Genomic DNA, 16,162 nt, shown 5'->3' on the forward strand with positions numbered 1-16,162 from the left:
CCTCAACCCACTTGGTAAACTTGTCCACCGCCACCAGTAGATGTGTCTTTTTGTCTTTAGACCTTTTGAAAGGTACAACCATGTCAAGCCCCCAGACTGCAAACGGCCAAGTGATTGGGATCATTCTCAATTCTTGAGCCGGCACATGAGCTCGTCGTGAGAACTTTTGACAACCATCACATTTTCTGACCAGATCCTCCGCATCAGCATGAGCCGTCAGCCAATAAAAACCATGACGAAAAGCCTTGGCTACGAGAGATTTTGACCCGGCAAGATGGCCACAATCTCCTTCATGGATCTCACGAAGTATTTCTTGGCCTTCTGTAGGTGACACACAGCGTTGAAACGCCCCGTGACGCTTAGGTGATGTAATTCGCCGTTAACAATCGTCATGGATTTGGAGCGCCTGATAATTTTTCTCGCCAATGTCTCATCCTCCGGCAATTCATCCCGTGTCATATAAGCCAAGTAAGGCACCGTCCAATCCGGGATAACGTGAAGAGACACCACCAGCAGTGCCTCCGGGTCTGGCACTGCTAGTTCTTCCTCGGTAGGCACCTTGATAGAAGGGTTATGTAACACATCGAGAAAGGTATTGGGCGGCACCGGTTTACGTTGGGATCCCAACCGGCTTAAAGCATCAGCCGCCTCATTCTTCCTTCGATCGATGTGCTCCACTTGATAACCCATGAAGTGACCAGCTACAGCATCTACCTCACGACGATAAGCCGCCATTAGGGGGTCCTTGGAATCCCACTTGCCTGACACTTGTTGAGCCACAAGATCTGAGTCGCCCAAGCCATCCGGAGACCATGGAGTAAAGCCTCATATTCAGCTGCATTGTTAGTACATCGAAACATAAGCCGGAGTACATAACAAAATTTGTCACCTCGAGGGGAAGTTAACACCACTCCAGCCCCCGAGCCTTCTAGCTGCCTAGACCCATCAAAGTGAATCGTCCAATATGTGTTATCCGGCTTCTCCTCAGGGGCCTATAACTCTGTCCAATCATTATAAAGTCCACCAAGGCCTGAGACTTAATAGCATTACGTGGCATGTACTTCAAATCGTGAGGCCCAAGCTCAATGGCCCACTTGGCAACTCGTCCTGTGGCCTCCCTGTTCTGAATGATGTCTCCCAAAGGGGCAGAACTTACCACAGTTAGAGGGTGGCTTTGAAAGTACTGCTTCAACTTCCGGTTGGCCATGAACACTCCATAAACAAGCTTCTGCCAATGCGGGTACCTTTGCTTGGACTTAATGAGCACCTCACTGATGTAGTAAACCGGCTGTTGAACCGGATGCTCCTTACCGGCTTCCTTACGCTCCACCATGATGGCAATGCTGACGGCTCGTGAATTGGCAGCCACATATAACAGCAAAGGCTCTTTATCAATCAGAGCCGCGTGAACCGGCGGCTCAGACAATTGTCTCTTTAAGTCTTCGAAAGCAGCATCAGCGGCCTCACTCCATACAAAAGTGTCAGTTTTCTTCATCATCTGATACAATGGGAGGGCCTTCTCACCGAGCCGACTTATGAACCAACTTAAGGCGGCAACACGACCCGCCAGTCGCTGAACATCATTGATGCACGCCGGTTTAGCCAGGGAGGTAATCGCCTTAATCTTCTCCGGGTTAGCTTCGATGCCTCTGTTGGACACCAGAAAGCCCAAGAGCTTGCCCGCAGGAACGCCAAACACACACTTGGCCGGGTTAAGCATCATCTTGTAAACCCGGAGATTATCAAAGGTCTCCTTTAAGTCAGATATCAAGGTCTCCTTTTCTCTGGACTTCACCACAATGTCATCCACATAAGCATGAACATTACACCCAATTTGATCGTGCAAACAGTTCTGCACACACCGCTGATAAGTCACCTGGGCACTCTTGAGCCCAAACGGCATAGATACATAGCATAAGGCTCCAAATGGAGTGATGAAAGCCGTCTTCTCCTGGTCCTTAACTGCCATCTTAATCTGATGATAACCGGTGTAAGCATCCAAAAAACTCAAACACTCACAACCCGCCGTAGCATCAATGATTTGATCAATACGGGGAAGAGCAAAGGGATCAGCTGGACAAGCCTTGTTTAAGTGCGTGTAGTCCACACACATCCGCTAGGTGCCGTTCTTTTTTAGGACAAGCACTGGGTTAGCCAACCACTCCGGATGAAAAACTTCAATGATAAACCCGGCCGCTAAGAGCCGGGCGACTTCTTCCCCAATAGCTTTCCGTCGCTCTTTGTTAAAACACCGAAGAAACTGCTTGACCGGCTTATACTTTGGATCAATGTTGAGAGTGTGCTCAGCGAGTTCCCTCGGTACACCCGGCATGTCAGAAGGTTTCCATGCAAAGATGTCCTGGTTCTCACGGATGAACTCGATGAGCGTGCTTTCCTATTTGGGATCCAAGTTGCTGCTGATGCTGAACTGTTTAGAAGAGTCACCCGGGGTAAAATCAACAAGCTTTGTCTCAGCTGCCGACTTAAACTTCAACGCTGGGTCGTGCTCTGTAGTTGGCTTCTTCAGGGATGTCATATCCGTCGGGTCAACATTATCTTGATAAAATTTGAGCTCTTCTGCTGCACAGGCCGACTTAGCATAAGCCACGTCACCTTCTTCACACTCTAGTGCTACCTTCCGACTGCCATGCATAGTAATGGTGCCCTTGTGACCCGGCATCTTGAGCTGCAAATAAACATAACATGGCCGGGCCATAAACTTAGCATAAGTCGGCCGCCCAAACAGAGCATGGTATGGGCTCCTGATTTTGACCACCTCAAATGTCAACTTCTCGGCTCTAGAGTCATATTCGTCTCCAAAGGCCACCTCCAGCTCAATCCTGCCAACTGGGTAAGCCGACTTACCAGGGACAACTCCATGGAAAACAGTGTTGGATGTTCTCAGATTTTTATCATTTAATCCCATGCGTCGAAAGGTCTCATAGTAGAGGATATTGATGCTACTACCCCCGTCCATGAGCACCTTACTGAACTTATACCCACCAACCTGAGGCGCCACTACCAAGGCCAACTGACCCGGGTTATCGACCCGCGGAGGATGATCTTCCCTGCTCCATATGATGGGCTGCTCTGACCACCTCGAATAACGAGGGATTGCCGGCTCAACATAATTAACGGCCCTCTGATGCACCTTCTGGTCACGTTTGCATAAGCTAGTGGTAAATACGTGATACTGCCCACTATTCAATTGCTTCGGGTTGCTCTGATAACCCGACTGCTGCTGCTGCTGCTCTCCTTGACCAGACTGTTGTTGGTTATAGCCCCCTCCTTGACGTCCCTGAACGCTGGATCCTAAGCCGCCACCTGGGCCATGGAAACCGCCAGCTCCTGAACCACCACCAGACCCATTATGGCCATCATAAGTGTTGGAATTCTTAAACGCCTTCATGATTGCACAATCCTTCCACAGGTGCATGGCAGGCCGCTCCCTGGTGCCGTGTCTCGGGCAGGGCTCATTAAGTAACTGTTTAAGAGATGGGCCTGACCCGCCGGATCGAGGCGGTTTACCCTTACGTCTCGGATTGTTACCCTGCGCGTTAGCATTGGCTACGAACTCCGGGTTACCGTCCGCCTTATGCTTACTGCCGTTTTGATTCCCCGGGTTATGCTGTTGATCCTTTCCATTGCCGTTCCTTCTTCCCTTCCCTGTCTTCTCATCGTCAGACGCGGGATCCTTGGTACTACCAGAATCGACATATTTGACTAAAGCCGCCATCAGCGTACCCATGTCCTTGCAGTCACGTTTAAGGCGCCCCACCTTCTGCCTCAGCGGCTCAAAACTACAATTCTTCTCCAACATAAGGACTGCAGAGCCGGCATCCATATTGTCAGATGAGTGAATTATCTCCTTAACCCGGCGCACCCAATGGGTGGTGGATTCGCCCTCCCCCTGTTTACAATTGGTTAAGTCCACAATTGACATAGATTGCTTGCAGGTGTCCTTGAAGTTCTGAATGAACCGGGCCTTTAACTCTTCCCATGAGCTAATGGAATTGGGTGGCAACCCCTTCAGCCAAGACCGGGCTGTTCCATCTAACATCATGGTGAAATATTTAGCCATCACTGCGTCACTGACCTCTAGCAGCTCCATGGCCATCTCATAACTCTCGATCCACACCCCGGGCTGTAAGTCAGCCGTGTAATTCGGTATCTTTCGAGGTCCCTTGAAGTCCTTGGGCAGACGTACATTGCGCAGATCTGGTACCAGGCAAGGAACACCGCCGGTTCTAGTGGCTACCCCCGCCTCAACAGACGTCATCGGATACTCTGGGTGATCCTGATAAGCCGCTGCCTGAGCCGCTAGTTCGTTCTCCTGACGTATTCGGTCTTCTACCGGGTGATAACCACCGGGCTGGTTATGGCGTTGGGCGTTGCTCGACAAAGCTTCAGATTCCATGTGCCTGCTGTAACTCGGGCTCCGGTTCTGGCGGGGCGGCGCTAACCAAGGCGGGGGAGTTGAATGGATTCTGTCCCGGCTATAAGAATAGGTCTCCTGCTGAGCCAAGGCTGTTTCAAGAAGTTCTCTGACTCTCCGGGTCTCCACTGCCGCCGGGTCATCACCGTCCATGGGAAGAGCTGCCAAATGTGTTGAAGCTGCAATTAAGTCCTCCATAGGGTTGGAAAAGTGACCTGGGGGTTTGGTACATAACGCGGCGGCGACATGCTCACGTGAGGCGGCACCGTCTCCCGGGGCTGAGTCGGCCCTCCTGTTCTGGCTGTCATAAGCTGATTGGTTTCTGGCGGGTTACTTGGGCTGGCCCTGGGTGTCGCAAAAAGAATCCGAGGATCGTAATTCGTAGGAAAACGGGACTGAGTTTTCTGATGTCTCCTCCTCATTACCTCATTAGACGCGTTTAGGCTCATTGTGAGCTGATAAGCTTCTGACTGGAAGCGTTGCGCCCGAGCGTCGAGAGCCGCCCGTTCTGTAGCTAGTCTAGTATCCTCAGCTTCCAAGGCCTCCTTGGCCTGAGCTATCTCCTCACGCACCTGTGCTACCGCTGCTTCATGCTCATCTTTATCTGCAGGAGTAACTGTGGCGGTTAACAGGGCCGTAAGCTTGTCCATGAGGTCTATTAGCACCTGAGCCGGTGGGCGCACGGGGCCGCCTGCCCCGGCTGCTCCTAAACCGGACGTTGCCGCTGCCACAGCTGTAGAGTTTGAGCCGGGCTGAGTCCCATCCATGAAGATTCCGGCCCATCTTGGCAGCTCAAAGGGGTCCGGAATACTGATGCCGTCGGAACAGCCCCCGAGCACGCCGTCTTGCACTTGGTACAACGAATCTGTTGAACCGGCGGACGAATCTCCGTCCGAGAGGACGGCGGTCTCACCCATATCTTCAGATCCTTCAGAAAATTCTTCTCCGTGGATGCAGCCCACGAAGGCACGCCTCATGACCGGCTGAGTCCGGGTCTTCCTCGCACGCTGAGCCGTCTCGACGAGGTCGGTGCTGTTGTCCGGCTCAGGGCCCGGCTCACCGATCCGGCCGATGAAGACGTGGATTCCGCCAAAGGGGACCCAGTATCCGTACTCAATTGAGCCGGCGTCGGGACCCCAGCCTTCGTCGTTGATGTAGATCTTGCCGCGACGACTCTTGGTCATCCGGCCCACTACGTATCCCTTGAGCCCTTCGAAGTTGCCCTTCAAGAACTCAAATCCACCGTGCGCTGGCCGCACGGTGGGCACCAACTGTCGTGGAATAGTCATGTCAGATGTCCTCGTGAAAGGACTTGGTTGTGGAGCCATCGCAACTAGGAAGCTTGAAGGGGTTAAATCGAGACAAAGGACACGAGAGAGTTTATACTAGTTCGACCCCTTATAGTGAAGGTAAGGCCTACGTCTAGTTGGGTTGGTATTGATGTTTCGATGACCAGGGAGCGAGATATGATATGCCCGGCTCTCGATGAGTTGTTTCTTGCCCTAAGCCGCCAGCAGGTCGTCCCCTTATATACACGGGTTGATGCCCTGTGGCGTACAGAGTCCCGGTCGGCTTATAAACAGTGTCCGGCTCGGTGACTAGTTAAATCTACCTTATGTTACAAGTTATGCCATCATGGCTGTTTACTACAACGGGCCTTGAGCCGCCTGTGAGCCTTAAGCCTTTTATTGAACCGCCATCTTCATGCTTGGTCTTGGGCTTCCTCTGATGAGTCCTCTTTGCGTAACCCGGCCCCTCCTGGGCGGCTTACACAAATAGTCATATCCCCAACAGGTCCAGAAAAAATCTCCATAAAGTTTTGTTGCGTTTGGACTCCGTTTGATATTGATTTCCTGCGATATAAGAAACAACCAAAAAACAACAACTGGCACTGGGCAGTGGGTCAATAGGTTAGTCCAAAAAAATGATATAAAGTTGCCATAACATGATTGTAAAACACCCAAGAATGATAAAATAACAACATGAATACATCATAAATTATAGATACGTTGGAGACGTATCAGCAAACTAGCCCACTAAGGGGCTGAGCGCCCCCTCACCCCATCTCACGTAACTAGGAGGGTTGGGGGTTCCCCCTAGGGCCTCCCACCACTTTATCTTGGGGGCCAAGTCTCCTAGGAGGAAAACCCATCTAGGGTTTCCCTCTTGTGGCCGCCGGCCCTAAATGGGGGGCACCGCCTCTCCCCCTTCCCCTATATATAGAGAGGTAGAGAGAGGGAAGCCGCACCCATCTATGCCACGGCGCTGCCCTCCCTCTCCCTCGTAGCCATCTTCTTCTCCGTAGTGCTTAGCAAAGCTCTGCCGAGATTTCTCCACCACCGCCACCACCCTGCCGTCGTGCTGCCGGAGGACTCGAGCTACTACTTCACCATTGCTCGCTGGATCAAGGAGGTGAAGGCGTCATCAAGCTGTACGTGTGTAGAACGCAGAGGTGCCGTCCATTCGGCGCTGGATCGAGAGTTCGCAGGACAGATCGTGATTGGATCGCGAAGACATTCGACTGCATCAACCATGTTTCTTAATGCTTCCGCTTAGTGATCTGCAAGAGTATGTAGATGCAATCTCTCCTCTCGTAGATGTCCATCTCCGAGATTGATCTTGGTGAGCGTAGGAATTTTTTTTGTTTCCCATGCAATGTTCCCCAGCAGGCTCGCTGAGCCCGCTGGGTGCGAGCGAGGCAGCTCGCTGCTGCTCCCCCTCCCTCACCTAGCTCGACGGAGCAAGTCGCTGCCCAAGCCGACGCATGGTTCAACAACTCGCCGCTTCAAGCCAGCTTGCGAAGGAGTGACGAGTTGCTCGAGGCCGGCACGGTGGGGAGCACGGTGGCCCGACCGTCATCGCTGTCGTTGAGGACGCCACATAGTACCGCACCTCCAGTTCCTTCGACCGCGCCCTCCGTCGTTGACGTGCACGTACCTGTTGGGACCGAGAGTATATCGACCAGAGGGGGGTGAATGGGAGATTCAAAAGTTCTTTCGAATGTTTTGAACAAATCCCAGACACAGCAGGCTTAATCAAGCATGATTTGGGGGAGCATATCTATCGATGTAGGAAGGAATTATGGCACGGGCTTGCGATAACATAGGTTTGATCACAACGATAGTAATGCTACACACAATCACATGAAGTAACATGAGATAAAACATGACATGAACAGCGAAAGAAAACTACACAGAAGAGCCAGAAAATATAACGGATATGATGAAAAATAGGTGATGTGAATGCAGCGGGATGAACACAATGATATCTGGAGTGAGCAACAGAGATGAATGATACGAATGAATGATACAACCGACGATAATGATTAGATGAACTATCGACACAGAGCACGAACGTAAACTGCCGGAGGAATTGCAGTGAAGTAGAATGAACCAATGGTGCTCGATAGCGACAACGAGATTTGGTAGACCACTTCACCCTTCTACCAAAGGGCTACGTCTGGTTGGAGGGGCTGTGACTTAACACGGAGATAAAATCTATTCACCCTATTCTCCTTCAACTCGAAGCTGATCAGACTTCAGTTGATTTCACTCGTGGTAGATACTTATCGGCAATCTCCAAACCTTCGGCCGACCTTTGCGAACCACAATCACTCTTGGTTGCTGAAGATCTAGCTCGGTGAAGACAACTCTTCAACACTCGAGCCAAAACCTATCCGTCTAGAGAGTGTGCAGCTCTAAAGAGTAAGAACTCTAACTCAGAACTACTATGATGCTAAACCACTGTCTAAGTTTGGGCTCTTGATTTTTCTCTCGGTGGATCTTGAACTCAAATTACTCGGAGAGGGGGTGCTCAAATCAATCTTCTCAGAAATCTTAAGAGGAGCAGCCACCGGACAAAGCCGCCGCGGGTTGGCTATTTATGGCCACAGATTTCCCAGATGGGAAATGACCAAATTAGACATCGAGAGCAGCCAATGGCCGAACGACACGAGTCGAACGGTCGGATTTTGAGCACAATGGTAACATTACTTGCGGAGCAAGTAATGCTAACTCGTCGATCCAAGATAAATCTCTGGCAGCGAAGAAGATCACAGTCTCTTGCTGACAAGTATTTGCTCGGAACACAAGGAGATTTCTCTCACAACTTTCATAGGTTTTGGGCTAAGCATCACATCGGATTTAAGCTTCGAGAACCTATACCCTCTTAATAATATGGAGGTCCTATGACTCAAATGAACCAAAGAAGAAAGACGAAAAGAATACTACGTCTTTGATTTATCTTCGACTTCCATTCACTGCAGTCAATTTCTTAGGACGACAATACCGAACCAAATGCTTTGCTTCAGCAGTAAACTTTTCGAGGGGTTAATTCCTTCACATCAATCTTCTCGTCTAAAAATCTTCACTAGATGTAGCTCATTCTTCTCTGCAGCGTAGATATACTTCAGTGAAGTTCCTCGAACTTAGCACCGGAGACAGCATTCTCATCGGTTTTGTATGGACTATTTCTCTCTGTGTGCACTAGCAAACAAATCAGTCCATACATGTTTCTGTCAACAATCTCCAAAACTTAGGAAGGCAGATATTGCACCAACAATCTCCCCCTTTTTGGATGGTTGTTGACAAAATAGATTACATCTAAGGATAGAGAAAGAATGGAATGTAATGCGAAGGGTGATAAAAGACGAGAGATAATTATGAAGATAAAACACACTCCCCCTGAAGGTATGCATCAGAGCATAAAATAAACTGGAAGGTAGCAAGGTAATTCTTTGTATGAGTGACATTGCCTATGATCTCATTTGTGATCTTTTTCAATGCACTCGACACTGTCTAAGATGGTTCCTGTCACACAATATTTGAAAATAGTTAGATATAGTGAATCCTTTGAAATGATTTGTGACGAAGGATATGTCATTAAGATTTTCTCAAACATGATTTGAATACACATGAGATGTAAATTCCTGCATGTTAGATATTCGAGTATGAACAGAGCAAGATAAACATGAGTATATTGCTCGGAGTGGGTAAGCTTCAGATGTGGTTTTCCTGCAATAGAGATGATATGAAGGATATATGCAAGGAAAAACACTTTGTCAGTCATAAAGATAACTTTCACGTCTTACGAAATTTAGACTGAGACTGACTTTCTTTTCCTGCAAGGTTAGATAACCGAAGGATAATAATCATATCATATCCAATCATAGGAAATATAGTTCATCTATTACTCAATGTACCTCTCCCCATTTGTACTATCATTCGATGATTTCCTGTCCTCCTTGTAGGGCTATTACTTTCCATGCACAATAGATAACAATCGAGGGAAATCATTGCAAGGGAGAGATTTTTCGATAGCACCTGCAGATAGACAGTTGGAAGCAAATAATATTGCAGGGGGTTATTAACATTACATGGCGACCGAGTATTTCAACACCACAGGCGATGCATTAAGTTTAACAAGCAAATAGTTCGAGGAAAACAAAAACGTTCGACTACAAAAAGCAAAAACCAAATGGCGAATGAAAAACACCCTGCAAATACCCCGTTCATCTATCACTCGATGTACTTCTCCCCCCTTTTGTCAACAAGTGTCAAAAATAAAAGAGAAAACATATGAGGTACTACTTGTCCGGAGTGTCCTCAGAATAAGATTTGAAACTGTTCAACGAATCAGAATCCGCAGAGCAAGGATTGGTCGAGGCAGAAGCAGGAGTAGCAGCATGGGCTTCAGAGGAAATGTTGCGATGAACATCTGGCTTGTAAGCGAGGGTTCCAGTTGTGTCTTCAATTTTATCATCAGGTCCGATAAACAACAGGTCAGTTGATGCAGAACGCTGAGGGAGCACAGGGGTTTGCCTTTGGATGCGAGGAGCAACAAAGTAAATCCAAGTAGTCATATTCCTTCTTGGTGCCTTTGGCAGCCAGCTGCTTGCGAGAATAATGTTGCCTGAGAAGAGTCCAGGAGCGCTTCTTTGCCTCCTTCTCATGCAAAAGGGTTTGGTGAGCATAATTATGAAGCATATTTAACTCTGTCATCAACTCTAGCTTTTCCTTTCGATCCAGCTTGATGTGGCTTTCCAGAGCTTGCTGTGTGCAGATGAAGATTTCATACAGAGATGGATTTTCATTGGGATTTCAACCTTTGCTTTCTTAGCCTTTGTAGCAGTCTCATATGCAGAAGCAGCGCCAGCAACATCAACGGGTGCCTTTCCTTTGCCAATATCCTTCACCATATGGAGAGTGTCACGTACTGGTGGCATGAAAACTTTTGGAACATAAGGACGGAAGAATTTTTCATCGATGAGCTGCTCAATTGCATACATGATCCACAAAGCATATGGCTTCAATGATTGGGGGCTGTCAGCAGCACAAGCCAAATTGCGAATGAATAAATCTGGAACATCAAAGCGAATTCCTAGAGAGATAGCTAGAAGAGCATTTCCCATGATGTCATTGATATAATCTGGTCTGTTCGTTGGCATGAGAGAATTGCATAGCACAAAAAAGATCACTTTGTTCTCATAGGCCAACTTCTTAGGATCTATTTCAACGCATTCATCTCCAACTAGCTTGGGGTCCATCAGCATGTGAAGTTGTGCTTCAGAGACTTCCCAGTAGTGCAGCATGTGTTCACGATCTTTTTCAAACTCACACCGACGAAGATTTAGCAGAGCTAAGAACTGATCTACCGAGCACTTGATCTTTTCCCTTCCGGTCATCCATCTGAGGATCCATGTTGAGCTATCTCCAAGTTCTCCTGAGATGTACAAATTGGAATAGAATTGATGGATTACCTATCGATTCCATCCATGATTGAAGCAAAGAAAACCCTTTAGGAATGCATGTTCAAAATGCTCGATGGCATGGTGGAAGCAGGGTATCTCTTCAAGCTCAGCAAAGTTCAGAATCTTGTGATTGAAAATCCAATTCTTTCCAAATAGAATCCAGGCATAGTACATAGCCTGTTCTTGAGTCCAAAATCTGGGTGAAGGCAAAGTCCTTACCTTGCATAAGGGCATGTCCCAAAGAAACAAGCTTCAAAAGATGAGGTTGCTCATTGAATGCAGGACCATTTGGGCCAAATTCAGCAGGGAATAGGGGAAATGATTCCTGAGGATTTTTTAGATCTTCTTCATTGCTTATTTCCATGGGCTGAGAAGCATCAGGTGCTGGCATATTTTTGTCAAAAGGTTTGAGTGGAGCAAGGGGCCGTTTCATCTTCGGTGGAGCAGAAGCACTAGTCTGACCTTCATTTTCTTTTGCTGGAACTCCTTCAACAGCTTTCTGACTATCAGGCACTAGGGCCTTTTCATTCGGTGCATTTTCAACAGAGGGAGGCACAACAACCTCTTCAGACACTTGGGTCACAATAACATCTTTTCCGGTTTCCTGGGGCACAACAGGTGGTACAACTTATTCGTGAGCCTTGGGCTCTTCAGATTTCTCTGGTCTAGCTGCAAAGCAGTAGAAACAGGAGCATGATCAACCTGTATATGGGTAGGGGCACCAGATGAGGTGTGCGACCTCTTGAGCACTGCGTTGGTTTTCCCTTGAAGAGGAAAGGATGATGCAGTAAAGTAGCATAAGTATTTCCCTCAGTTTTTGAGAACCAAGGTATCAATCTAGTAGGAGACCACGCTCAAGTCCCGTGCACCTACACAAACAAATAAGAACCTTGCAACCAACACGATAAAGGGGTTGTCAATCCCTTCATGGCCACTTGCAAAAGTGAGATCTAATAGAGGTGATAAGATAATATTTTTGGTCTTTTTATGATAACGACTAAAAGTAAAGAAAGGAAAATAAACGGTAATAGAAAAAACAAGAGATTAATATGATAGAGAATAGACCCGGGGGCCATAGATTTCACTAGTGGCTTCTCTCAAGAGCATAAGTATTACGGTGGGTGAACGAATTACTATCGAACAATTGATAGAATTGAGCATAGTTATGAGAATATCTAATTATGATCATGTATATAGGCATCACGTACACGACAAGTAGACCGACTCCTGCTTGCATCTACTACTATTACTCCACACATCGACCGCTATCCAGCATGCATCTAGAGTATTAAGTTCATAAGAACAGAGTAACGCTTTAAGCAAGATGACATGATGTAGAGGGATAAACTCAAGCAATATGATATAAACCCCATCTTTTTATCCTCAATGGCAACAATACAATACATGTCGTTTCCCCTACCGTCACTAGGATCGAGCACCGCAAGATTGAACCCAAAGCTAAGCACTTCTCCCATTGCAAGAAAGATCAATCTAGTAGGCCAAACCAAACTGATAATTCAAAGAGACTTGCAAAGATAACCAATCATACATAAAAGAATTCAGAGGAGATTCAAATATTGTTCATAGATAATCTTGATCATAAACCCACAATTCATCGGATCTCTACAAACACACCACAAAAGAAGATTACATCGAATAGATCTCCAAGAGAATCGAGGAGAACTTTGTATTGAGATCCAAAGAGAGAGAAGAAGCCATCTAGCTAATAACTATGGACCTGAAGGTCTGAGGTAAACTACTCACACATCATCGAAGAGGCTATGGTGTTGATGTAGAAGCCCTCCATGATCAATGCCCCCTCCGGTGGAGCGCCGGAAAAGGCCCCAAGATGGGATCTCATGGGTACAAAAGGTTGCGGCGGTGGAAATAGGGTTTCGTGGTGCTCCTGGATGTTTTCGGGGTACGTAGGTATATATAGGAGAAAGAAGTCGGTCAGGAGAGCTACGAGGGGCCCACGAGGGTGGGGGCGCGCCCAGGGGGGCAGGCCTCCTCGTTGATTGCTTGAAGTCCACTCCAAGTCCTCTGGATCATGTTTGTTCCAAAAATCACATTGCCGAAGGTTTCATTCCGTTTGGACTCCGTTTAATATTCTTTCCTTCAAAACACTGAAATAGGAAAGAAAACAATTTGGGCTGGGCCTCCGGTTAATAGGTTAGTCCCAAAAATAATATAAAAGTGTATAATAAAGCCCATTAAACATCCAAAACAGATAATATAATAGCATGGAATAATAAAAAATTATAGATACGTTGGAGACGTATCAAGCATCCCCAAGCTTAATTCCTGCTCGTCCTCGAGTAGGTAAATGATAAAAACAGAATTTTTGATGTGGAATGCTACTTAGCATAATTTTCAATGTAATTCTTTTTATTGTGGCATGAATGTCCAGATCCGAAAGATTCAAGATAAAAGTTTAATATTGACATAAAAATAGTAATACTTCAAGCATGCTAACCAAGCAATTATGTCTTATCAAAATAACATAGCCAAAGAAAGCTTATCCCTAAAAATCATATAGTTAGGCCATGCTTCAATTTTGTCACACAAAACGTTCTCATCATGCATAACCCCGGTTTCAGCCAAGCAATTGGTTCATACTTTTTAACGCGCTTCAGCCTTTTCAACCCTCACGCAATACATGAGAGTAAGCCATGGATATAGCACTATGGGTGGAATAAAGTATAATCATGGGGGTTATGTGAGAAGACAAAAAGGTAGAAAGTCTCACATTGACGCGGCTAATCAATGGGCTATGGAGATGCCCATCAATTGATGTCAATGTGAGGAGTAGGGATTGCCATGCAACGGATGCACTAGAGCTATACATATATGAAATCTCAACAAAAGAAACTAAGTGGGTGTGCATCCAACTTGCTTGGTCACGAAGACCTAGGGCATTTCGAGGAAGCCCATCATTGGAATATACAAGCCAAGTTCTATAATGAAAAATTCCCACTAGTATATGAAAGTGACAACATAGGAGATTCTCTATCATGAAGATCATGGTGCTACTTTGAAGCACAAGTGTGGAAAAAGGATAGTAACATTGTCCCTTCTCTCTTTTTCTCTCAATTTTCTTCTTCTTCTTTTTTTCTTTTTTTTCTTGGGCCTTTTTCTCTTTTTTTTGTTTGGCCTCTTTTTTTTATTTAGTTCGGAATCTCATCCCGACTTGTGGGGGAATCATAGTCTCCATCATCCTTTCCTCACATGGGACAATGCTCTAATAATGATGATCATCACACTTTTATTACTTACAACTCAATACTTAGAAGAAAATATGACTCTATGTGAATGCCTCCGGCAGTGTACCGGGATATGCAATGAATCAAGAGTGACATGTATGAAAAAATTATGAATGGTGGCTTTGCCACAAATACAATGTCAACTACATGATCATGCAAAGCAATATGACAATGATGAAGTGTGTCATATTAAACGAAACAGTGAAAAGTTGCATGGCAATATATCTTGTAATGGCTACGGAAATGCCATGATAGGTAGGTATGGTGGCTATTTTGAGGAAGATATAAGGAGGTTTATGTGTGATAGAGCGTATCATATCATGGGGTTTGGATGCAGGGGCGAAGTTTGCGCCAACTCTCAAGGTGAGAAATGGCAATGCACGGTACCGTAGAGGCTAGCAAATTGTGGAAGGGTGAGAGTGTGTATAATCCATGGACTCACATTAGTCATAAAGAACTCATATACTTATTGCAAAAGTTTATTAGCCCTCGAAGCAAAGTACTACTACGCATGCTCCTAGGGGAGAGGTTGGTAGGAGTTAACCATCACGCGCCCCCGACCTCCCCTCATAAGGAAAGCAATAAAAGAACATCTTATGCGTCAAATTTGTCACACAACTTTTACCACACGTGCATGCTAGGGGACTTGCCATCCTTAACACAAGTATTTCTCAATTTCACAATTACTCAACTAGCACAACTCTAATATTACCACCTTTATATCTCAAAACAATTATCAAGTATCAACTTCTCATGATATTAATGAACTCAATATGGAAGTTTTTATTATACTCATCTTGGATGCCTATCATAATAGGACTAATTTCACATTTAAAGCAAATTACCATACTGTTTAAGACTCTCAAAATAATTTAAGTGAAGCATGAGAGATCAATAATTTCTATAAAATAAAACCACCACCGTGCTCTAAAATATATAGGTGAAGCACTAGAGCAAAAACTATATAGCTCAAAAGATATAAGTGAAGCACATAGAGTATTCTAATAAATTCTGAATCATGTGTGTCTCTCTCAAAAGGTGTACTCAGCGAGGATGATTGTGGTAAACTAAAAAGCAAAGACTCAAATCATACAAGACGCTCCAAACAAAACACATATCATGTGGTGAATAAAAATATAGCCCCAAGTAAAGTTACCGATAGACGAAGACGAAAGAGGGGATGCCTTCCGGGGCATCCCCAAGCTTAGGCTTTTGGTTGTCCTTTGAATTTTACCTTGGTGTGCCTTGGGCATCCGCAAGCTTAGGCTCTTTCCACTCCTTGTTCCATAATCCATCAAATCTTTACCCAAAACTTGAAAACTTCACAACACAAAACTCAACAGAAAAACTCATAAGCTCCGTTAGCGAAATAAAACAAACCACCACTTTAAGGTACTGTATTGAACTCATTCTTTATTTATATTGGTGTTAAACCCACTGTATTCCAACTTCTCTATGGTTTATAAGCTCTTTTATTAGCCATATATTCATCAAAATAAGAAAACAACACACGAAAAACAGAATCTGTCAAAAACAGAACAGTCTGTAGCAATCTATATCAAACGCAAACTTCTGGAACCTAAAAATTTCTACCAAATTAGGAAGTCCTATATTTTTTATTAATCTACTGCAAAAATAATCAACTGAAAAGCACGTTTCTGTGAATTATGAAAACTAATCTCGTGAGTGCAAAGTTTCTGTTTTTTACAGCAAGAT

Source organism: Triticum dicoccoides, chromosome 1B (genome assembly GCF_002162155.2).
Source record: "Triticum dicoccoides isolate Atlit2015 ecotype Zavitan chromosome 1B, WEW_v2.0, whole genome shotgun sequence".
Taxonomy (NCBI): domain Eukaryota; kingdom Viridiplantae; phylum Streptophyta; class Magnoliopsida; order Poales; family Poaceae; genus Triticum; species Triticum dicoccoides.